Genomic DNA, 25,619 nt, shown 5'->3' with positions numbered 1-25,619 from the left:
GTAGCATAGTCCTCATATTAAGTTGCTTGGGAAATTTTTGATATGATTTCTAACAAAGCCATCTCATTTATCCCTTACTAAATTTATCTTTATTAGTATGCCTAATTCTAGCACTTAAACCTTTTTCTCTTTAATTACTTTATTCCACATCATTCTAGAGCCATATCTTTTGACTATAAACATAAATGCCATACCTTTTGACTATAAATTCGGGCTTTTATACACTTAACAATAGGAGAACTGGTTGTCAAAATAAAATGTAAGATTATACTTTATTATAAATATATAGATGGGTGAAAAACTGAGAGATTTCAGATTAAGTTAAATAAAGACAATATTAAAAAATAAAGACAACATTTCTAAGAATATAGACGAGAGCAGATTTACAATAAGACATTTGACAGGGGAGGGAGCCTTTAAGCTGGTATATAACAAATCAACTTTTGTTTTTTAAACATTGCCATATTATTTTATGCAGTTTATAACATGTTATGTGAGTTGCTTCAGACCAACAAATTTTTTTTTTTTTCAGACCAACAAATATTACAAAATTGGGGCTAAGAAGTCAAGATTCCCAAATTTACATAAAATAAACATTAAGCAACACTCTAGTTGTGAAGGAAAACAGTAGTTTTAAAAAATGCATCAATAGTTTGGGAAATCTCTTAATACGTAATCTTAAAAATATGAATATTTTAACATGTAAAATAATCAGAATAAAGATGGTTTAAGGAAAGGTACTAGTCAATAATCTTCCAGTCAGTAATCAGTACACAGTCTGACATTTTATTTAAAAGTCTGGTATATTCTCCCTATCGTATGGTAGAGTACTACCCTTCTGTCACCATGTATTAGAAGACACAAACCTACACGTCTAATCATAATGAGCATTACAGCATTGAAGTATTGCCTCTAGTTGCACGAGCCAGTATTTTTACCTAAGGGTCTTCCACTCACTTCTAGTCCTAAGACAATCTTTTTTGTAGTGCCTAATATAACAGTAGTAATAAAGACAAAACAAAAAAATCAGTATTAATGCTAAGTGTTGAACAAAATGTAGAGCAATGGCAACTCTCACATTGAGTTACTGGAAAGGTGAACCTGATACAATCACTTTGAAGAACAATTTGGTGATACTTAGCAGCACTGAGGTTATGCCAAACCTATGACTTAGCAATTCCACTGCTTGATCTATACCCTAGAGCCCCTGCTGTAACAATACAATTGCCACTCGCTGCATGTGTCTATTGAAAATTAAGTCAATTAAAATTCAACACAATTTTTAAAATTTAGTTCCTCAGTTGTAGCCATTACAGTGTAAGTGTTCAAGTCACATTCAGCTAATGGCTACTGTATAAGAGCAGATACAGAACATTCCCGTGATCACAAGAAGTTCTTTTGTAAAGCACCACTCTAGAGAGACTATTATATGTGTATTCAAGAAGAATACTGAAGAATATTCATCCCTCTATGTAATAGAGAAAAACTGAGAACTTAAATGCCTGTTATTAGAAGAAAAGAAAAACATCTGACATACTGATGCAACGGATAATTAAAAAGAAGTAAAAATCCATGAATGATGATAGGAATATCCGAGTGATGGTTACGGTAGGGTTGAAAAAAAAAAAATAAAAAGCAAGTTGCAGAACAGAGGTAGGTAGTGGGTATAAAATGTACTTTCTTATTTTGTATATTGTTTTGACACAGTTGCTTCAATGAACACTATTTTAATTATTACAGTTTTGCAGTATATCTTGAAATCTAAGATTATACCTCTGGCTCTGTTCTTAAGATTGCTTTGGCTATTAGGGACTTTTGTGGTTACATACAAATTTTAGGACTGTTTGTTCTAGTTCTGTGAAAATGCTTTGGTATTTTTTTGACAGGGATCGCATTAAATCTATAGGTTGCTTTGGGTGGATATTTTAACAATATTGGTTCTCCCAATCCATGAACATGGAATAGATTTCTGTTTTTGTTATCTTCCAATTTCTTTCATCAGTGTTTTATAGTTTTTGTCTTTCATCTCAAATTTATTTCTAGGTATTTTATTCTTTTGGTGCAATTACAAATGGGGCGGTTTTCTTAATTTTTCTTTTTTTTTTAAAGAATTTATTTATTTGAGAGAGAGAGAGCATGGTGTGGCAAGGTGCAGAAGGAGAAGCAAATTCCCCTCTGAGTAGGGAGCCCAACACAGTGCTTGATCCCACGACCCCGGAATCATGACCTGAGCCAAAGGCAGACACTTAACCGCTGAGCCACACAGGCGCCCCTTAATTTTCTTTCTGCTTGTTCGTTATGATATATACAAATGTAAGACACTTCTATGTAATAATTTTGTAACCTGCAACTTTACTAAATATATTTATCAGTTGTAGGCATTTTTTGGTGGAGTCTTTAGGGTTTTCTATATACAGTGTCAGGTCATCTGCAAATTGTGACAGTTATACTTCTTATCAATTTGGATGCCTTCTCTGCCTTCCTTATCTGACTGCTGTGGCTAGGACTTCCAATACGATGTTAGATAAAGTGGTGAGTGGCATCCTTTGTCTTGTTGCTGATCTTAGAGGAAAAAGTCTCAATTTTCCACCACTGGGTACAATGTTAGCTCTGGGTTTTCCATATATGGCCTTTATTATACTGAGGTATGTTTCCTTTAAACCTACTTTGTTGAGAGTTTTTCTCATGAATGGATGTTGTACTTTGTCAAATGTTTTGCATCTATTGAGATGATCATGTGTTTTTTATCCTTTCTCTTGTTAATGTGATTTATCATGTTGCCTGATTTGTAAATATTAAACCACTTCTGCATCTCTGTAACAAATCCTACCTGACTGTGGTTAATGATTGTGTGTGTGTGTGTGTGTGTGTGTGTATTGTTGGATTTGGTTTGCTAATTTTTTGTTGAGGATTTTTGCGTCTATGTTAATCTGAGATACTGGCCTGTAGTTTTCTCTTTTTTTTTTTTTTTTTAAGATTTTATTTATTTATTCATGAGAGACACAGAAAGAGAGAGAGGCAGAGACACAGGCAGAGGGAGAAGCAGGCTCCATGCAGGGAGCCTGACTTAGGACTTAATCCCAGGTCTCCAGGATCACGCCCCAGGCCAAAGGCAGGTGCTAAACCGCTGAGCCACCCAGGGATCCCCCAGTTTTCTTTTTTTGTAGTGTCTTTATCTGATTTTGGTATCAGGGCAATGCTGGTCTTGTAGAATGAATTCAGAAGCTTTTCTTTGTTTTCTATTTTTTGGAATAGTTTGAAGAGAATAGGTATTAACTCTTCTTTAAATGCTTAAATGTAAAAGCAAAATTAAATTGTGGGACTACATCAAAATAAAAAACTTTTATACAGCAAGATATATCATGAACAAAACAGAAAGGCAACCTACTGAATGAGGGAAGGTATTTACAAATGATATACATCTGATAAAAGGTTAATATCCAAAATATACAAAGAACTTATACAACTCAATACCCTAAAAAACAAATAAACAAATTTTAAAAATGGGCAGAGGATCTGCATAGACATATTTCCAAAAAAGACAGAGATGGCCAACAAACACATGAAAAGATGCTCAACATCACTATCAGGGAAATGCAAATCAAAACCACAATGACATATCACCTGATACCTGTCAGAATGATTAAAAGGAAAATACAAGAAGTAACAAGTGTTGGCAAGGGTGTGGAGAAAGGAGAACCTTCTTGCACTATTGGTAAGAATGCAAACTGGTGCAGTCACCGTGGAAAACAGTACAGAGGTTTCTCAAAAAATTAAGAATAGAATTACCATATGATCCAGTAATTCCCCTACTGGGTATTTACCACCCAAAGAATACAAAAATACTAATTTGAAAAGATATATGCATCCCTATTGCAGTATTATTTACATCAGCCAAGATAGTGAAGCAATTGAAATATCCACTGGTAGATGAAGGGGTAAAGAAGATGTGGTTTACATAAGCAAAAGAATATTCCCCAGTCATAAAAAAAAATGAAATCTTGCCATTTGCAGCAACATGGGTAGACCCAAAGGCTATACTGCTAAGTGAAGTCAGTCAGTCAGAGAAAGACAAATACCATATGATTTTACTTATCTGTGGAAATTAAGAAATAAAAAAAAAGAGAGAGAAATAAAAACCAGATACTTAAATATAGAGAACAAACTGGTATTTGCCAGAGGGGAGCTGGGTGAGGGGATGGGCAAAACAGGTGAATGGGATTAAGGAGTTCACTTACAGTGACGAGCGCTAAGTAATGTATAGAATGTGAATCATTATATTGTACAACTGAAACATAATACTGCGTTAATTAACCTTGAATAAAAAAAGGTGGGGGAGGGGCCAGCAGAATTACAATGTAGTGGTTAAGAGCTCAAGTTAGCTGTATGATCTTGGGCAACCATGAGTTTCGTTTTTTCTACTGTGAAATGTGAATAACAGTACCAAGGAATGCCTAGGGTTGAACAGAAAGTCAAAGGATATAAATGTGTAAAAGTACATTGTAAACTATAAAATACTATGAAATGTTAGGATTAAATATTTAGGGCCTAAACTACAAACTGGAAATTATCTGGGAGTTTTAAAGTAATACAAACCATTTGAGTACACTGAATAAGAGAGGACTTTTGTGTGTGTGTGGTACAAAACAAAATTTCCTAGTTTGTCAGTGATATTTTACTTACCTTTGCATAAGGACTAAAGGTGCAATCCTTTCCCCAATTTAACCAATATAGAACAGCCAGATTAAGTAATCATTTTAAAAATGTTCATTGTAATAATTACAACAGCTTATAAAAATAAGTACTCAGTAAATATTTCTGAATACTTACTATGTGCCAGATTCTGATGCTTTACATGTACTAATTTACTTAATCCTCATAACAATCCTGTGAAGTAGGTAGTATTATGTCTGCATTGCAGATTAGGAATTTTAGGCAGTTAAGCATCTTGCTTTGATCAAGGACATTCAACCAGTTGAGTGAAAACCTGAAACTTGAATCTGGGGAATCTGGTATCTGTATCTGCTCTCTTCAAACACCTATCACATGCTTAGCATTGTGTTTAATCCTCCAAAAATAGTGCAAACCTGGTCAGAAGTACCCAGTTAAAGAAGCACAAATTCCTTAACCAGGAATTCAATGCTTCTACAATCTGATCACCATCACTTTTCCTTACCCTTCTCTCATTACACCCCTATAACCAAGCCTCTGATTAACAAGACTGCTCATTCTCTAAATGGGTGTCAACTAGTTCTAAGTCTTCCATGGAGAATTCCTCTGCTTACCATGCCCAAAAGACTTCTCTGTAAAAAAAAAAACAAAAAACAAAAAACAAAAAAGCCCTATGTAACATCTATAATCAACATGTGACTAATTACATGGATATAAAATAGGACTCTCTGTGATTCTAAATGGCAATGTTGCAACAATGACATTCTAAGGATATTTCTGTCAATAATAAATGTACACAGTGTCAAGACATGTGCTACCTCTTTTCCAAGGCTTGGTAGTAGAATTTTCTTCTTTTGGAAGCTTTTCACTATAAAAACTTAATCTCGTGGGGATCCCTGGGTGGCTCAGCGGTTTAGTGCCTGCCTTCGGCCCAGCGCATGATCCTGGAGTCCCAGGATCAAGTCCCCCATTGGGCTCCCTGCATGGAGCCTGCTTCTCCCTCTGCCTGTGTCTCTGCCTCTCTCTCTCTCTCTCTCTCTCTGTATCTCTCATGAATAAATAAAATCTTAAAAAAAAAAAAAAAAGAAATTCAATCTCGTAAAATGAGATTCTAGAAAGATCTCAATTAAAACTAGAACTGAACACTATTCAGATTTCCAGAAATTAATAAGTTTAAATTATTATATATTACTATAGATAGGAATTCCAAATACAGTATTTTATCCATGAACTAGGAATTAATAAAGCTTAAAATAAATCACTACCTATTTTATTCAGGAAGTAAAACACTATCATGTCATTCTTAAAATGAAAGTATTTTTTCTTCTTTTGGAAAATAACATAAAAATCCTTTCCTCTATTTTATTCTCTCAAACATAAAGATATTTTTATTTACTTTGGGCATCAATGTTCTAACATGGCAAGAAATCTAAAAATATAGAGATAATAAATGTGATAGGCCTATTCCTAATAGTATACAAAGAGTTAAGTATGCCATAATAAGACAATGTTGACTTTAGTCAGCAAAATATGAACTATTTAACCAAAATATTTGTTATACTATTTATTCTGCTAATAAATTTTATATAAGCTTTAAATGATACCAGGGAACAGTAATCTTTTATAATCATAAAATCAGATAAGTAGTATTAATATACAGTATAGTTTCTAAGTACATTACCCCTGGACATTTTCCAAGCTATAATTAAAACAGAAAAGAAAAAGGGAGAGTTAGGCAACATATAAACAACCTAACAATGTAAATTTAGCAGTTTTTATAAACAATGACGACAAAAAATATTTAACCTTCAGTATTTGTGCTTCTATACTGTGACATTTTAAGAAAATAACCTTGAAATACACAATGTTGAACGACAGCATAGCTCAAGACAGAGACTTGAGACTAAACCAGAGAACAATTATGTAGTTTTTAGATATTGGTTACAAAATAAGTATCAAGACAAAAAAGTTTTTCTCTTTCAAACGGAGTAAAAAAGAAACTGATTTAGTGGAGATGACATGTTATTTTACCAAATAAGTCTTCAAATGCAAAAACTTATTTCTGAAAAAAGACATGGTCCAAAGTGATGGAAGAGATACAAAATATTTTACCAATAAAATTGAGACATAAAAGTGTGGAAAAAAGATTTTTTTTTTTCACACCTTAGCATGTGTGCTGAGGCAAAAGCATCCAAAATAAAATTTATGAACTGAGAAATAATGAGGTTGAACAGCTGTTAAAGAGATGCTACAGAGTGACTCCCAATTTAACTGGTAATGATTTTCAAATCTCTTCCTTCTGCGAATACCATAAAGTACTCCTTAAAAATATAACTGTTTATAGAAAGGAAGATGTGTTTTCTGCTTTAAGGTACCAAAAAAGAAGAAACAGAAGATTCCTTCACTAAGAGTGGCTGCTTCCACTGAGAGGGCAATATTAAAGTGGCTTATAAGCAACTTTCCTATCACCAGTTTCTCTAACAATTATGCACATTTACTCTTTATATCAGTTTTATTACTTTAAAATCAAGAATTTTCAAACAACATTAACATGCTTTTAAATTATATATGCTGTATATCTCTATCTTAACACATTTGGAAAGAATGTGCAGAAACTAATTGCACCTTTTTTATAAGGCCAATAATTGTTCACAAATTACTGAAAGGTCTTAGTTATTAAAAAAATTTTAAATAAAAATCTGTAAAATTGTTTTTTTACTTTGTACACTATTATGCTGACAAAATAAGCATGATTATTTTGATCCTAAATATTAACATCATAAGCCATAATCTGAAACTGATTTAAACTATGGTGCCAATAACTTTTATCTATAAAACTAGTGAATTATTTTCTTACAAGATGAAATGAATACAGATGCTACATTAATATACTTCATATGTAAAAATTCAATGAGTTCTTTTAAATTTTAAATGTACCACATATTTCTTTACCTAGAAAAATTGTTTAAAAAATCTATTAGTAGGGACGCCTGAGTAGCTCAGCGGTTGAGTGCCTGCCTTCGGCCCAGGGCGTGATCCTGGAGTCCTGGGATCGAGTCCTGCATCGGGTTCCCTGCATGGAGCCTGTTCCTTTCTCTACCTATGTCTCTGCCTCTCTCGCTGTGTCTCTCATGAATAAATAAATAAAATCTTAAAAAAATCAATTAGTATATTTTAAGCATAATTATAAAGATGACTAAATTATGTTCCACAAAAGTGAAGATTGTGACAATTTTTATTACATTTTTTAGATGCAATATACGTATTCCTACATCTAGCAAACAGCTGGTAAATGGTAAGCATTCACAAATATTTTTGAAGAAATGAGTAAATGATATAGTAAAACTGATTATGTAAGAAAGACAGCTTAGTATTTCAGTATTACAGAAAAAACTTGTTTGGCAGCTAGTACATGCCTATCATCTTAGTAAAACTAATGTAATCCTCAACACACACACACACACACACACACACGTGCGCATGCCTGGAATAGAATATGTATTTCCTTAGAACCACCACTGTTGAGTGCTGAATAACTAATGATGGGTGATCTAATGATATTATACTGAGTATAAAAAGATCCAAAAAAAAGCAAATATAAATGCCTCAAAAAATATAAATATGAAAGAATAAAGAACATATTTTCATATATTTTACACTAAGGAGACAAAAAATCCCCCAAATTTAAAACATTATCTGAACACCTGAAGATATAATAGATATAAAACATTTTTTTTCTACTTTTTAAAGCTACAATTAGAGGATTTGGTCTAAAAAAATATAGAAAATATACAAAAATAAAGACAAGGAAAACAACTTCTCATAGACTAATGATCATAGGTAACTATTTTTGACAACCTGGTGTGTAACAATCTAGGCTATTTACCATTAACTCACAAACATGTATGTAGGTAAGATCATACTATAAACATGCAGTTTTTAAAACCCTTATGTTCACTTACCATATACCTAAATTATGTTTCATGCTAGTAAATAGGCACACATACTGTCCTTTGTGATGATGGTTGTTTAGAATTTCATGCATGGATATATCATTTATATATATATATATTTTATTTTTTATATCATTAATATATTAACATATCCTCTACAGCTCAGCATTTAGATTGTTATCAAATCTTTGCCAAAGATATTATCAGCCACTGTTCCTCATTTATGAAAAAAAAAAAAAAAAGCCTAAAACTACAGTGGTTTAACACATCACTGCTTTAGAAAATATGATCCTAGAAGAGTAAAGAACACCTGTAATAGTCAATTTTGTTTCATTAAAGATATATAATATTGCTGATAGCAATTTTGTCAATACTTATTCTTACTGCCTGAAAGATACACACACCCACGAAAACTACATCCTAAAGCTAGTTTCCTTCTTGAACTTTACTGTGAGAAGAAAATGCTGATTTAAAAACCAGGTACAATGCAAAGTGAGGAATCATAGAGATGTATCCATAGTGATGTTAGTACTGGCAGTCTTCAATACTGACTCATCTCTTCCATGGGAATCAGTCCCTAGGAGGATTATCCAATTATGAAAAATAAATACTTTAATGAAAATGAGAGGTGGTTATTTAAAAGAAAACAGTATCCTTAATTATAATAATGCTGCTAGGTATAGTTAATGACCCTATACATTAAGGAATGTAGAACTTTAATGACCTGGACCACACCAGGGTCACAATTGGTAGCAGAACATTGATCAACATATAAAAGCCACTGAACACATGAAAGGAATTACAGTACATCACACATCAAACATTTTGGCCTGATGCTTCCTTCCTCTAATCCTACTGGCAGGAAATGCTCTACATATCCCTTTGAGGTGACCAGACACATTTAAAAGTAGTCCCTACTTAAAAAAGCTCTTTGGAGACTGCAGTTTTATCCAAAGAGGAGAGCACCTTCTGCTCAGCACTGCTGCGCTCCATTTGTCCTTGCAGCATGGCAAGGGAGCTCCACTGATGAGGTACTGTAACTGCATCATGCTATTTCTTCTTTGTGGGGTTAAAAAAGAAAACAAACCTAAAAAAATGTTTCCACATTTTTATGATGTAATCTCAGACAAATTCATTCATAAATATTACTGATTTAACTATTTTATTTTGAAAGATGTAAATAAAGTGAAATATTATGTAAGTAAACATGTTTTGACCTACATCATCTTGTACGTTAACTTTTCATTAGAATATATTTATGGTGCTAAGAATAAATTTAAAAATTTTCTTTTTAATATGCCCATATTTAACATGGAAACTGAACAAATCAATCTGGCATACTATGTAGAATGAAGGCTGCTAAATTTCTAAGGTGAACACTTTGCAATAAATTAAGTTGGAAAAATACAGTGACAGATCCAGATGAAAGGATAACTTGCCCCAAGAGATATCTGTTCTGGCATTAACTAAGATTTTTAAAAAAATACTTGACTTCATTGTTTTATTCTACAGTATAAATATGTTTTCAGGATAATTTGATACTGTTTAACAGAATGAATTAAGGAATTACTGTATATTTCATTACTATTACTTTGTCACCACACTGAAACAATGGCATTGCAATTCTTTAATTCTATGCATATTATTGTTTCCTAGTTATTGCATAATTCTTCAAGTTTTGTGGTACTATACCTCAGTTTTATCAGGTGTTCTTTAAAATCACCTGGAAATACTGAGGTTGTGTTTCACTGAACATGAGCTTCATGACTTCTATTCAGAACCTAAATGGCTGGGAATGTGTTTAATGCCAAAGACCTGCTGTCCACAGTGTGTTTGATAAGCTGACATGGGACAGGGATTCTTTTCACTGTTGTGTCAGTTTATCAAACCCATACCTGGATGACACTCAATTCAGCTAGAGGACAATGGAGTCCTGGAATACAAAGTGACATTTCCTTTTGAGAAGCTATAAACTCTATGATGTACAAAAGTCATATTATGTGTATGATAAGTTATACTAAATAACTGTAGCAATAAATAAAATCCATAGAAATTGTTCAAAAGCTTCCCTTTTAACCATAGCTATTAAAGTGTATCCTAGGAATCTACCTAATGAATAGAGATGTTTACTAATAAAAACTTTTAATCTTCATATATGGAGTTTTTATGTTTTCCTTACATTCATTAATGATTCATATGGAAACTATCAGAGTGAATGAATATGCAATTTGATATTAAGGATGACCAACTGAAATTAAAAGTTGTACTTTAATTCTAATCAAAGTCATTTTTTTTCAATTGCATGATTGATATTAGGTCAGAAACTATGTTGATTTACACATAAGCTCTGGAGAAAAAGAAGTTTTCACAACTTAAAATCCATTTTAACATTTAGTTATGTCAAAAATAATCTATGATTACAGAGGTCCAAATAATGATTATCTTTGGAGTGGAGGGGACTGGGTGGGATGGGAATGAGGAAAAGTTTCTGGAGTGTTGGGTGGTGTTACCATGGCTATATACATATGTAAAAGTTCATTAAGCTTATAGAAATAATTAATGCACTCCCCTGAATTTAAGTTATAACTCAAGATAAAATAAAGATATGAAAATATTACAAGACAGAATAAAATTAGCTATTTTCTAATTTGTGTCTATTTTGAGATCACATTTGCATTTTTTATTACCTTTATCAATGTGGAATAATTTGCAGGTATCTAGTTTTCACTCAAAGCTCAATGTTAAAAATGATGGGCAAGAAAAGTATTTCAGATTGAGAAAATATCTGTCTTCAGACAGAGGGCACAGTTCTTCAGAAGATAAGAATTTCTAGCACACAAAATGGGTACAATTGGACTGTTTACTTTGGGACAATGATCTCAGTGAATACAGACTAATATAAGAAATTAAGATAATTGTATTTAATAGCTGTTGTTTAACTTGGTACTTTAGGACATGAAAACTTACTTTCATGCAAAAAAAAAAACCACCAAGTATTTCTGGGGTAGTAGCATCTTATTTGGGGTTAGCAAGTCTTCTTACACAATGTGAAGAGGTAATTTATTATTAATCATACATACTAAAGTACTGCACAGATGCTTTCTAATTAGTTTCTATATAGAGAGGATAAAAAGGGGTTGGTTGAAAATAGACACACAGAAGTCAACACAGAGTAAAAGGGGGTCTTCCTCAAATTTTAATTACAAAACAAACACTATAGCTCACATTTACAAGTAGTTTCTTTAACTCAAAGCTAGTAAAGGGTTGTTTTTAAGCAAGCTTAAGGCACAACACGGGGCTCAAACTCATGGCACTGAGATAAAAAATCTGCATGTTCTACCAACTGAGCCAACCAGGCACCTCCAGATTTTTAAAAATCTATTTACTTATCCATCTATCTTCTAGCCTCTGTGTCTCCTCTTTAATCCTTTCAGGGTAATGAATAGGGTACATTCTATGGATAACTATGAGAATAAACATGAGGGTTACTTTTCAGTAATAATATTCAACCTTTGTTTTTAATACGAAAAAATGTAATTAATTCTTCCTTTACATCAGACACTTAGAGAATAGCAATTTTTACTATTCTTTAAAGAATGGTCTTGAAAGTCAAGGGTTCTGTTAAACAGTCATCATAATTCATAAATTCTGGAAATGTATCTTAAAGGTAAACTATGCTTTCCTCGCTTGTCTCTCAGCCCAGAAGTGTTGAGATAATAATTTCACATGATAACATTAGTGCCTCAATGAAAATACACAATCAGAAATGCATATATTACATATCCAGCACACTTTATATAACCAAAATGTATCTGAAAGAAATAGGAAATAGATTTTCCAAGTTTATAATAAAACACTCTTATGTGAAACTAAACATATTCTATTATTCTATAGCTCTTTTCCAACATGAATTTCTAGTGGAAAGCAACAAAAACATCAATAAAAAAGGGCTAAATACATTCCAAAGTCTATGACAGTAAAACTTAGAGTCATTTCAACACGGTTTTGAGGTAGCTTTTGGCAACAAAGAGAAATACATTGATGGAAACCTACATCCTGCTACAGGAAGCCACAGAAAACACAGTTACTTTAGTGAAGCCCAAATATAAATCCAAGGCCTTCACACTAGATCAGCTGAAGAACAGGACAGGGACTAAAGTCTGCCAATAGTAATTTTGAACAAAGCTTTTAGGCAAGTTACTCTAAATACCTACTATCCCAAATCTCTGTGATTTGCTAAAAGAGAGTTATCTAAAACCAACACTAAGCATTACAGGATTAGGGACATAATGTTACTAGATATGAAACATACCTTGCATGAAACCAAAACAATGGTTATTTTGAGAACATTCATATAGAAAGAAAATTAGAAATAAATTAAAGGCTGGGAGGGGAGGGGTACAGTTTTGTAAAGATTTGTAAAATTTAATCTTTACTATGTATTTGGAAAGTACAGCTCTGAGTTAATAAAGAAAGTAAGCTAGGTTTTAAGTGAAACCGTAAAAAGATATAGAGGAGAAACACCACAGCTTAAGCTGCATACTCATTAGGAATAAAGAAAGCTGTTAATATTTCCAGAAAAAGAAAATTTGTGCATAATTTTTAAAAGCATACATGTACAATTTTCCATGATGATAAGCTCATCCTTGAAAGGATGTTAATCTCATCTATGAATTTCTATTGATGATATGTTTCAATTAGCAATTACTTGGGCCTATATATATTGTTGAAATATACACATAAAACAAGAATAAAACATTGAGTTAATCTCAACCATGAATTTCATTGGTTACATCAAATTAATGCTATTTCATATTGGTAACGTTAACCTTTTGGGAAATCAGAATAACCATTAGAAGATTAAAAGAGTACAAAAAGACATTGCCAAGGTTTTAGAGTAGGTGAAATAATTCTGTTGCAGGCAAATGTCTACATCTTGGATTGCATCAAGGTCTATTTATTTAAAATCTTTTTTTTTTTTTTTAAGATTTCATTTATTTACTCATGAAAGACACAGAAAGAGAGAGGCAGAGACACAGGCAGAGAGAAAAGCAGGTTCCACACAAAGAGCCCGATGTGGGACTTGATCCTGGGACTCTAGGATCACGCCCTGGACCAAAGGCAGGTGCTCAACCACTGAGTCACTCAGGTATCCCTACTTATTTAAAATCTTAAATACTTGATTCTTGAATTTTAGTAAACTATGATTCAAAAAATATTTATGTGATTGTACACTAAAGTCAATAAAAAATTAAGACATTTTTACAGTAGTTAAAAAAAATTCTGCTTTAACAAGCTTCTGGTAAAGCTTCCATTTAGAAAATGCATTTCTTTGTGTGTGTTGAACATTTATGCTACCAAAATTTAGTCATAAAATGAATTTTTGTAATGAAAGTTAAGTTTTCTCATCAACTATATAAGAACAAAGCATGTTTTCACACTCTTAACTGTATTGGTAGTAGCGCATCAGGCTCACAGTGAAAAATGGACAGCAACCACTAATACAAAAGTTGTCCATAAGAAAGCAATAAACAGAAAATAATTTCTGTATATAAGGCTGGAGGAGTACTACTAATGCAAGTCTTCTAAGAGTGAAAATGAATCAGCTCCCCCAACTTTTATAATTCTTTAAAAGTAAAATTCCAAAAATGAAACTGCTACAGATAAGATAGACCTGTCAACAACCTCATTTATGAAAGATGTCTTTACAAAGTTAGCTGAAATTACCAGGAAGGTTTCATATACTGCTTGTAGACAATTTTTAAGAGAATTAAATTCTCTATGGAGAAAAACTGAAACCCAATACTAGATTCAAGTCTATTAAGTACTGAATGCACCAAAAAGGATTAACAAACGTCTGCAAAGAAGAAATGGGTGAAAAATTTACCAACCGACAAAGTTTTTAAAAAGCTATGGGATAAATTAGTCACAGATAAAATCCCAGAAGGGACATCAGAAGACCCACAAATATTTATGGCATGAACCAAAAGTTGTATGCAGAAGTTCACAAATGTAAAATTATAAGAATAATATAGTTCTCTTAAGTACAAGATGAACATTAAGAAAGTTTGTAATTAAAAATCTGTTTGAATAATTTAAAATACTTTTACCAAAATGTTTTGGAAAAAAGTATGAAGTAAATTCTATTGTTATAAAAATATACTTACTCAACTTGATATAATTTTGGCATATGAAAAATACATGTGAACAAATAGCACAGTTATTTTTTTATTTGTTTTGTACATAGTTATTTTATTTTTTTTGTACATAGTTATTTTAAAATAAGAAAAGCAATAGTTTCTTCTACACAATTCAGAGAAAAGTTATGACTTGTGTGAATATTCTGGAAGAAGAGAAATACAACAAAGAAAAACAAGTTTCAATTTTTTTCCATCTCTTTCATAATTCTGAGACAGAACTAGGGAAATAATTAGATTATACTAACATAAAGAGAATGATTTATGTTTTAGAATGATTTAAAATCTCTTATGAAATAAAAATTACATAAATAGAGCTTATTAATCAGCAAATCAACATTAATACTCAAAATATCTGGTCATGACTCATTTTGGAGCTAATAGATGTACTAGAAAGCTCGATAACAATCAAAATTATTAGATTGGCATGTTAAAGGGGAGTCATTTTCTGTAGATTCAATGTAGTATGAAGTAGATAGAGCCTAATGAAAATTATTTTAAAATAGATTAAATCATCTAACATAGATTGTATGTTCAGGTACTCCCAGAGACCAAAGAACTCAAACTCTAGTGTTATAGGAGTTTTCATTGTAAATTATAGTTCTAATGTCTGTAACATTTTTTTTCTAATACTTATAATATTAAGTGTATCCTAGAATGGAATATTTTAGGGAAGCTAAGGAAAATGCACTAAAACTGTTGCCTATTAGTTTATGCAATTTACTCGCTGTTAACAAGAATGTTGTCAGAAGGAAAAAACACCTAAAATATAAACAGTGACAAAATTTAATGAAATGTGAATGCAAAACTTCAAAAAAATTAAGATCAAACTTAGAGTCATACTCTGGTTAAGTTAAACTGTAATCAACTGTAAATTAAATTGAAGCTAGTGTCTTACAAAAAACTCAGTTATGCAGCAAAATGCAGTGGCAAAGAGCATGGGCAATGAGATCACGTTCTAACATTTTATGTGTGACCCAGGAGTGATTAATTACTTCATGGTGGGTCAGGCATGGATATAGAAGGCCAAAGAAAGAAGACATTCTAATAAAATGATTATGGAAGTTTTCAAAAAAGAGAAGGATTTAAGTGAGACATTAAAAGACAGAAAGGATTTGGGGGAATTTTTTTGTATTAACAGTGTTGAACACCAAATAAGATTTTTAAAGTATTGGTCACAGTATGTTCTACAAAAGCTATCACACAAAGCTTTCTGATAATGGAGAACATTTTGTTGGTTAGAGTCAAAAAGGTAGTCTTTTTTTTTTTTTAAGATTTATTTATTCATGAGAGGCACAGAGAGAGAGAGAGAGAGAGAGACTGAGAGAGAGAGAGACTGTCTCTACTTAAATAATAGCATCTGTGTAATGTCCTGCAGTTTGAATTTGTTTTAACTCAATAATATATTGTGGGTATCCTTCAGTGTCATCATATTTAGAAATGCTTGCCTGTTTTTGAACTGTTTTAGATGTAGATCAAAGTACTATTTAAAAACTACTTTTTGGCAGCCCGGGTGGCTCAGCGGTTTAGCACCGCCTTCAGCCCAGGGCGTGACCACGTTGGGCTCCCTCCATGGAGCCTGCTTCTCCCTCTGCCTGCGTCTCTGCCTCTCTCTCTCTCTCTCTCTCTCTCTCTTACACACAGAAATGGTCTAAAAAAGCGTCAGCTTAACTATTAACAGAATAAGGAAGTGGTCAGCAATCAGAATAAGCACCAGAACTCTCTTTTCTATGCACATAATTCAGTATTATTTAACTAAAAGAATGAACACTAGGGTACTTTTATTTTAAAAACCTTAAGATAGGTTTAAAGGTATCATTCTAATAATTTGTGTTATTTTTAAAAATCTTATTTTAACTTTTCATATTTTAATTTGATAACAAGATTACTGAATAATGATAAACTAAATTGCAAACAATTTTTAAAATTTGGAATATAAAAAGAAAATACACCATTAAAATGTCCTGAAAAAGTAATATATTTACTTAGACTCATGAATAACTGTTAATCTTTCTATCCTTACTTCTACTTTAAAAAAAAAAAAATCATTGAATGGAAATGAAGAACTTTTCTCTATTCCTTACTGTGAAAACTACAAATCTGGATGGAACTTCTGGAATTGTTCTTTCCTCATATAATAATTTTCAGAAGATGTAAGACATGATGCTGTAAGGACACTGACAGTAAAAATGAGACCATGAAAAAGTTTAGGGTACAAGTTCATAACTTCTGATTTTCCTTATTTCATTAATCAAGGCACTGTGGGAGGTGTTGTAGACAGTGTGAATTATTATGCTATTGAATCTATCAGAGCTTCATAATGTAGTTTCATTTACTCAAATGATGTGGTTGAGGTCTTGAGTTCAATGAAGAGAGGTACCATTAAGTTCTAGTCAAAAACATGTATCGTTGGTGTCAAGCACATTGTAGGCACTCAGATTTCTGAGTAACGGAGATAATCAATGAATATTTAATAAATGAACTAATGCATGCATGCATACATACATGCATTGTGACAGCAGGAGTGTCTCAACAATTGATACTGTTCTAATGACTGATATAGAGCTATTTATTTTTCTTATTTAAAAAAATTACTTAAAATTATTTAAAAACAATGAAAATCAAGTCAAATTACTTGTAGACTGAATTCGGATCACAATCAATGAAATTTTTAAAAAAGTCCTAGGAGGTAAAAAATAATGTAAATCCAATTTAATTTTACTATAACAATTATTCTATAGAATGGTGTAAGGTCTTGATTGATATGTATTTCATTTCCAATAGAAATAATCATAAACACTACAGTTAATAAGCTGCAGATGATATACTAGCATTTGAAGAACGTTGAGTTTCTAAAAATATATGTAACCATTTAGATAAGAAAAGCGTAAACAATTTTATTATTATTAGTAATGTGCTTTAGTTGCAAACACATTTAAAACATTTTACTTCATCATAATCCTTATTTCAGCCTATGAAGGAACACTTTTCAGCACAGGTAATTTCTTTAAAAATCTGCCCTTATAACCTTTTATCCTTAAGTGTTTCTGTGCTGCTCTTTTAGCAAAGTCAAGAACCTCGACATCTCTCAGGGAATGATATGAAAGAGAGAGGAAAATCTAACTGGCCAGACTGTACATACGGCAGGGAAAAAATAGTTGAACACATTATAGCAGAATCTCAGAATGAGGTGAAAGGAAACTGGAAGATGATCTTGTCCAGGAATTAGCAGCTGGAAGATATGAAGATCAGTAGGAAAGGAAGAAGTAGGTCAAGAGGGAAGAGGGTCAAAAGAGGAACTCATGACAAAATAGACCTGGGTATGAAACTGAGTAAGTAACAAGTATATATGTTCTATTGTCTTCTAGTGGATCAGATCTTTGAGAGTAATAAAGTGCAAATTCATATAAGGTATTAGTAATTACATACAAGTTTTATTTTACATTTTCTGAATCATAGATTCCAAAATTAACAACTACTATCAACTGCAATTCTGTAAAAATTTTGAACTTAAAAAAAAAAAAAAAAGACTCCACTGAGGGGGTTCTTGCTAGGGAGCAGGCAAGTGTGGAGATGGAGGATACTTACTTGCTGTCATAGAACTTTTCACAATATTTGATTTTTCGGCATTAAAAACTGTTAGCATTTATTAAAACATATTTTTAAAAAATCTTTGTTTGAAAGACTTGGAAACCATTAATCTAATCTGATAAACAAGGTATGGCCCTTGAAGCAGCACATCGGCATCACCCAGTATTAGTGTCCTACTTCATCACTTGGGAGCTTGGTGGAAATGTGGAATTTCAGGCCCTATTCCAGACCTCCCAAGTCAAAACCTGCATTTGAACACATCCCCAGGTGATTTGTATGCATATTAACCCCTCTAAGCCTTTTACACGGCTGATCAGCTTCCATGACATCAGTAGTGGGGAGGCTCAGTACCTGCTAAGATAATCAACATTTTAAAAACTAAATGCCTGATCTCCACCTGCCAAACCCCAAACTAAATCCTCCCGCAGTTTTCCTTCCCTCAGTTAATTTCATCCTTCCAGTTGCTCAGGCCATACAACTGAATTATCCTTAGCTCCTTCATCAAAAATCCTATGTGTAATCAACCTGCAGTTTCTCCTGGCTCTACCTCTAACCTATCTCCAGAATCTGACCAGTTCTCATCACCTCCATAGCCATTACCATCAGCCAAACCACCATCATTGCCTGCCAACATTAGTGCAACAGTCACAGACCCTTGCATTTCCCTGCCTGCAGTCTATTCTTCATATGTTGCCTTGGATTATCTGCTTAAATATAAGTTGGATCCTGCCACTCCTCCAGCTAACTCCCTGAGGGCTTCTTATCTGATGAAAAAATCAACCCTTCAAAAATCAGAAAGGTTTCATTCATATCCCATATTCAGTCAATACAAATAACAGAAATAATCTTTAACATGACTCCATTAGGGATCAATATCAAACTCCCAGTTGTTCTTTGGCACTGTGACTCTCTTTACTTTAAAGGCATATTTCACCTCTTTTCAAATGTACATTTTTAGTTCCTGCTGGTGATGCCTTCATTTCTTTTTGCAAGTAGATATCTGGTAAACAACAAAACCATTACTTAAAAATTTTATATGTGTGGATGACTTTCCCCCATAACCACATCACACTCAAAATCATAGCCAAACTCTTCACAATGGCCTAGAGGCTCCTCCAAGTCTCTTACTGTAGGCTACCACACTGCCTCAGGTAGATATTGCTTCAGCTGTCACTGGCTTTTTCACCCTCCTGCTATAGGATTATTGTGCTATCTCAGTGAGGTATCCTCTCTTAGGCTATGATGTCCATCTCTAACCCCCATTTCCTATCTTCTTCCCATGTTTTATAATATATGAAAACATTCATTCATTAATTTGTAACTGTTTCTCTCTCCCCCATTAAAATTCCATGAGAACAGGGATTTTCTTTGTCTTGACATGTACCCAATACCTAGAAAAGTGCCTAATGCACAGTAAGCTCATAAAAAAACATTAAATAATGAACAATGAACAAATAGCCCCACTTAGACTTTTATAACTAAAAGATCTTCATTCTATTGAGCTGCCATTAGTGTCACTGTGATATCCACTAATTTAATATTGATCTGTTCTCAGCTTCAGGATGAAGAAAACTATTCACTGTGACATATGATAGGCCAAGTATTTAAAGGAATGGTCCTGGGCAGGCCAGGTGGCTCAGTGGCTTAGCACCGCCTTCAGTCCAGGGTGTGATCCTGGAGACCCAGGATGGAGGCCCGCATCCGGCTCCCCGAATGGAGCCTGCTTCTCCCTCTGTCTTTGCCTCTGTCTCTGTCTCTCTGTGTGTCTCTCATGAGTAAATAAATAAAATATTAAAAAAAAATTAAGGAATGGTCCTACGTCCCTTAGTTTCTCATCTTTAAGTTTAGCAGCAGGGGCAGGGAGCAGAGGGAGAAGAATCCCAAGCAGGCTACGGACCCAGCATAGACCCTAATAACGGGCCTCGATCTCATGACCCTGAGATCATGACCTGAGCCAAAATCAAGAGTTAGGTGCCTAACTGAGTCACCCTGGTGCCTATATATATAAAATATTCAACCTTATTAAAGATAAAAGCATCTCCTCTCTCCCAAGTACTGTCTTAGGCCTTGAAAGCTGTATTGGGTGAGGTAGGTGTTGTATTCTCTCTCATTCTCCCTTAGCCTATCAAGGAGAGGAGTCTCTTTATCTTTGATTTTCAGGAATTTGACCATATTCTGCCTAGATGTAGTTTTCCTTACACTTGTTTTGCTTATATTGAGGATAGGGTACTGGGTTCCTAGGGTCTACTGGTTAATGACTACTCTTAATTTTAGAAAAGTCTCAAGAGTTATCCCTTTAAGTTATGCCTTTTGTTCCATTCTTTCTTCTACTTACACATACATTAGACCATTTGACAATGACCTACATGTTTTTCAGTTTGTTCTCTTTCTTCTTCCTTTCTTTTCTTTTCCTCTTTCCTCTTCTCTGTGTTTCAGTTTGGGTAGTTTCTATTTAGCTATGTCTAAGTTTACTAATCCTATCTTCTGCTTTGTCCATTTGCTGTTATAGCTATCCAGTGAGTCCTTAATTTTAGATATTAATAGTTTTAGAATGTTAAATAGATGTCATTTCTATGAAATCTCCATCTTTTCAACATTTTTCTTTAAAATACTAGTAACAGTTAATTCAGATTCCTGTCTACTAATTTCAACATCTCAGTCATATGCAGGTCTTTTACCACTTGATAAATCTTCTCCTGGTAATGGGTCTATTTTCTTTGCCTGTTTAATATCTTATAATTTTGGATTATATATTAGATATCATGTTTAAAAAGACTATAACAAGTTAATGCTATTTTCTCCCAGAGAAGGTACACTTTTTCCTGCCAGGAATAGTGGGTAAGCAGGGAATAATTTCAATTCAATCATTAACTTAGCTAGGCAGGGGTTGGTTTGCAATTTTAGCTAAACTCAATGCACCTCGTTTCAAAGGTCCTAAGGCAAGACTTGTCCTGTATTCGTTGTAGGCCTCTCCCAACAGAATTACACTATTTGATAAAAAATAATGCAAACCAAACTGTGAGTCCCTTATGTAAATAAAATTTTCCAGTAGCACATTGAAAAAAGTTTCAAAAAAAAAAAAACCTGGAAAATAGTTGTAATAATGTAAATAACTCTATATATCAAAAATATTATATAAAATAATATAAAGATTATTAGTGAGATATTTTATTTTCTTAATTCTTCAAAATCTTGTGTATATTTTATAGTTACAGAACATCTCAGTTTGGACTAACCACATTTCAGACGCAGAAGAGTTACACATAGCTAGTGACTACCTTATTGAATAGTGCACCTTTAATAGGACTTTATCTAAGGAATATGAAACTTTGAGAAACTCAATTTCTTCTTATCAGCTTCCTTTCCCCACCCAATACTCAAAAAAGGCACTGTGGATGCCTCTGAGTTTGGGGTTACTCCAGACTCTAACATGTCACTCTAGACCGTATGTCCAATTAAATGTCCCTTTCCCACAACAAAAATCCCTCTGCCACCATCAGATAAGGCAAATAATTTCAAAGGTAAAAAGAGCATCCAGTCTCTATGCACCTAGGAAAGGTATTTCTCTCCCAGGAATTTAATTCCTCTGGATCTCTTTATGATATCAATCTTTGATTTAGATAAATCAGCTTTATTGTGATATAATTTGCATTCCATAAAATAAATCTTTTTGAGGTGTATGATTCAGTTTTTTGCATATTCTCATTATACTAACTATACCTCATTCATTTTTTTTGAAGTTGAATTTTTCAAAACAAGTTTTGTTAGAAAAGTAAAGGAGCATACAAATATTTGAATTCATAAAAAAAAGTATAGTATTTGTCATACATAAAATCAAATATCAAAGCCCTGAGATCCGATAAATCTAGACATGGTCTGGTCGTTCTTTTCCTTCAACGGTTCTTACAAGTACTCACTGTACAAATCACTGCACATCACTACTATCTACTTCCAGACAATTATTATGATCCCAAAGAGAAATTCTATCCCATTAGCAGTCACTCTTCTCTCCTGTCTTAACAACCACTCTTCTATATGGTCTTGAGGGATTTGTCTATTCTGGTCATTTCGTATAAATAGGATCTATAATATGTGGTATAATATGTGGATTTTTTGTGTCTGGTTTCCTTCACTTTGCCTGTTTTCAAGATGGATCCGTGTTATAACATATACTTTATTTCTCTCTATGGCAGACTAATATTCTCTTGTATGGGTATACCACATTTTGTTTAGCCATTCATCAGCTGATGACCTCTGGGTGTTTTTTTACTTTTGGCTTTTAGGTCTCCAATCCAGATTGGGTAATTTTTGTGTAAGGTGTAAGGTAAACGTCGAAATCCATTTGATTATCGGGTAGTCTGAACACCATTTGTTCAAAAGACTATTCTTTACCATTGAATTATCTTGGCTTCTTTATTAAAAACCAATGGATAGTGAATGTGATGGTTTTATTTGTAGAATCTTAATTCTATTAATGGAATTATATATCTATCTTCATGCCAGTACTCCATCGTCTTGATTTCTATTGTTTTATCATAAGTTTTGAAGTTAGGATGTGTGAGCCCTCCAACTTTGTTTTTCTTTTCTAATACTGTGTTAGCTATTCTGGGTCCCTCAAATTCCCATATGAATAATTTCCATATGAATTTTAGGATCAGCCTGTCAATTTCTGCAAAGAAATTAGCTAAAATTTTGATGTGGATTGTGCTGAATGCAAATTATTTGCAGGAGTACTGCCGTCTAACACTAGTGAGTCTTCTGATCTATGGAAATGGGATATAATTTCATATAGTTAGATCTTTTAAAATTTCTCTGTACATGAGATATAATTTCATGTATTTTAGATCTTCTTTAATTTCTTTCAACCATGTTTTATAGTTTTCAGAGTATAAATTTTATACTTCTTTTGGTAAATTTATTCATAAGTATTTGATTCTTTTTGATGAGATTATAAATGGAATTATTTTCTTAATAATGATAACACTGCTTAGTGAAAGTATGAGCTGATTTTTATATATTTTGTATCCACAACCTTGCTGGACTAATTTGCCTAACAGTTTTTCAGTAGATTCCTTAGAATTTTCTATATACAAGATTAAGTTACCTGCAAAAAGAGTTTTATTTCTTCCTTAAAACCTGGATGACTTTTATTTCATTTTTCTTGCTTAACTGCCCTAGCTAGAACCTTTAGTTTAATGCTAAATAGATGCAGTGAGAGCAGATATTCTGATCTTAGGTGGGGAAGCATCCAGTTTTTCACCATCAACTTATGTTAGTTATGGTTTGTTTTTTTTTTTATAGATGATGTTTATCAGGTTGAAGAAGTTAAAATAACCAAGACAGAAAGAAAAACACACAGAGCAGATTAAAAGAAAGAGGAAGTAAATCATATGCGAAGAGAGCAGGAGAATGCAATGACCTAAATGTATACTCAGGGAGAGGACTAAGTGATAGAAATACACATTTAAAAATAACTCTGAAAGGAATTCATACAAAATTGATTCTGAAATGCTCAGCCATTAGTTAAGTATATGTTTTTTAGCAAAATGTGTAAAAATTCTGTGCATGTCGGTTTGCCAATTATAAAAAAAATTGGGGCATTTATTCTATGAAGTACCTTTACTGTACTTTGTATAATTGGTACATATTTTTATATATTTTGCCATGAGTCAGGATGTGAGGCACTGAGGGTCTAAAGAGGAAATATATATTTATTTATACACTTAGTTTACTTTTTCACATTATATTTCCATGTTCTACAAAAAAATTCAGTAGTGAAACAGAAAATGAGATAAGGAAAGAAAGCAGAAAGTAACAAAAAGAAATATAGAAAAGGAGGTGGTAAAGAATAAAGATACATAAAGAGAAGGAAAGAATGAGAAGAAAACACGTATGAAGAAAACATGACAAGTAAAGGAGAATGACTAAGAGAAACAGTTCAAGGACCATGGGAAGAGTGTAGTGACAAACAAACATAGGAAAGCCACATCTCCACAAAATGACTGCTGAGAAGCCAGCAAGTGGAGAGGGTAGAGGAAGAAAGTATCTTAGGGGTTCACTTTATTTATTTTTATTATTTTTTAAAGATTTTATTTACTTATTTGAGAGAGAGAGAGAGAGAGAGCACAGGCGTGGCGGGGGGGGGGGAATGGGGGGAACAGAGGGAGAGGGAGGAGAAGCAGACTCCTTGCTTAATTAGCAAGGAGCCCGATGTGGTGCTTGATCCCAGGAGCCCAGGATCATGAGCTGAGCTGAAGGCAGACGCTTAACTAACTGAGCCATCCAGGCGCCCCAGGGATTCCTCTTATTGATGGTGATAGGATGTTTTAAGATAAGTCATATTTCTTTCACCAAAAGTAAAGCAGGACCCTCTTTGAGGACCACTTACTTCTGAAGTGGTAGACAAATGAGGTAGAAAAGACAAATATATCTGAAATAATTTTCAAATGTTGGAAAATTAAATTATTTTCACCCAGAAAGAATTCTACTGTAATCTTTTCTCTAGATCCTAAAGAGAGTAAAAAGGTATGATTTGTGGTCTTGTCTCTATTCATTACTTGACTAGAGACAACTATTCTTCTGGATCCTCACTTTCCTAATATATAAAAGAAGGCAGTGGGATTAGAAAATTCCTAAGGCTTCCTTCAGTTCTCACATCCTGAGACTCTACATAAACTAGCAAAAAAAAAAAAAAAAAACCTTACTTAAAGGATGAATACTATTAACTACCAACAAAAATACAGGAAAGAGAACATGATATATGATTCAAAAGAAAAAATAATCAATTTTTCAAAAATAGAAAAATCAAATAATAGAAAAATTTGAGAAAATAAAATCCCTAGGACCTCTCTTAAAGTAATAATTCAATTCAAATAATAGAAAAATTTGAGAAAATAAAATCCCTAGGACCCCTCTTAAAATAAAAATAGCTGTCAACCTCTAGGTGGTAAGTACATTACAAAAATCAGAATCTTTCCTAACAGTAACATTTATCAGAGAACAGTAGGAATTTATTTTTCAAAGAATGACACTACCTCATCTGAGAAGCAGACCAGCAGGATGCATAAGACACCAGTACATCAGTATTTCTGTGATTTTTCTCTCTTGGTATTATTTGCAACTGTACTTTTATGTCTGGCAGCAGTGCCAACTTCAGTACGAATGATGTATTATTTTTATCATGTTGATTACATATGTTCACTAGTTT

At 33.0% G+C, this 25,619-nt stretch overlaps 1 protein-coding gene and 1 long non-coding RNA gene across 12 annotated transcripts in view; one reads left to right on the top strand and one right to left on the bottom strand.

Annotated features, from left to right (window-relative positions):
• VPS13B (vacuolar protein sorting 13 homolog B) overlaps positions 1 to 25,619 on the bottom strand; it is a 718,401-nt gene that overhangs the window by 285,148 nt on the left and 407,634 nt on the right. The window lies entirely within an intron of this gene.
• Positions 9,394 to 25,619, top strand: part of LOC144283080 (uncharacterized) — a 61,827-nt gene continuing 45,601 nt past the window's right edge. The window contains exons 1-2 of the long non-coding RNA XR_013351411.1: positions 9,394 to 9,655; positions 13,612 to 13,773. This is a non-coding gene — a long non-coding RNA (uncharacterized LOC144283080). The remainder of the gene's footprint in view (positions 9,656 to 13,611; positions 13,774 to 25,619) is intronic.

Source organism: Canis aureus, chromosome 14 (genome assembly GCF_053574225.1).
Source record: "Canis aureus isolate CA01 chromosome 14, VMU_Caureus_v.1.0, whole genome shotgun sequence".
Classification (NCBI taxonomy): domain Eukaryota; kingdom Metazoa; phylum Chordata; class Mammalia; order Carnivora; family Canidae; genus Canis; species Canis aureus.
This window is presented reverse-complemented; position numbering and strand designations above follow the sequence as displayed.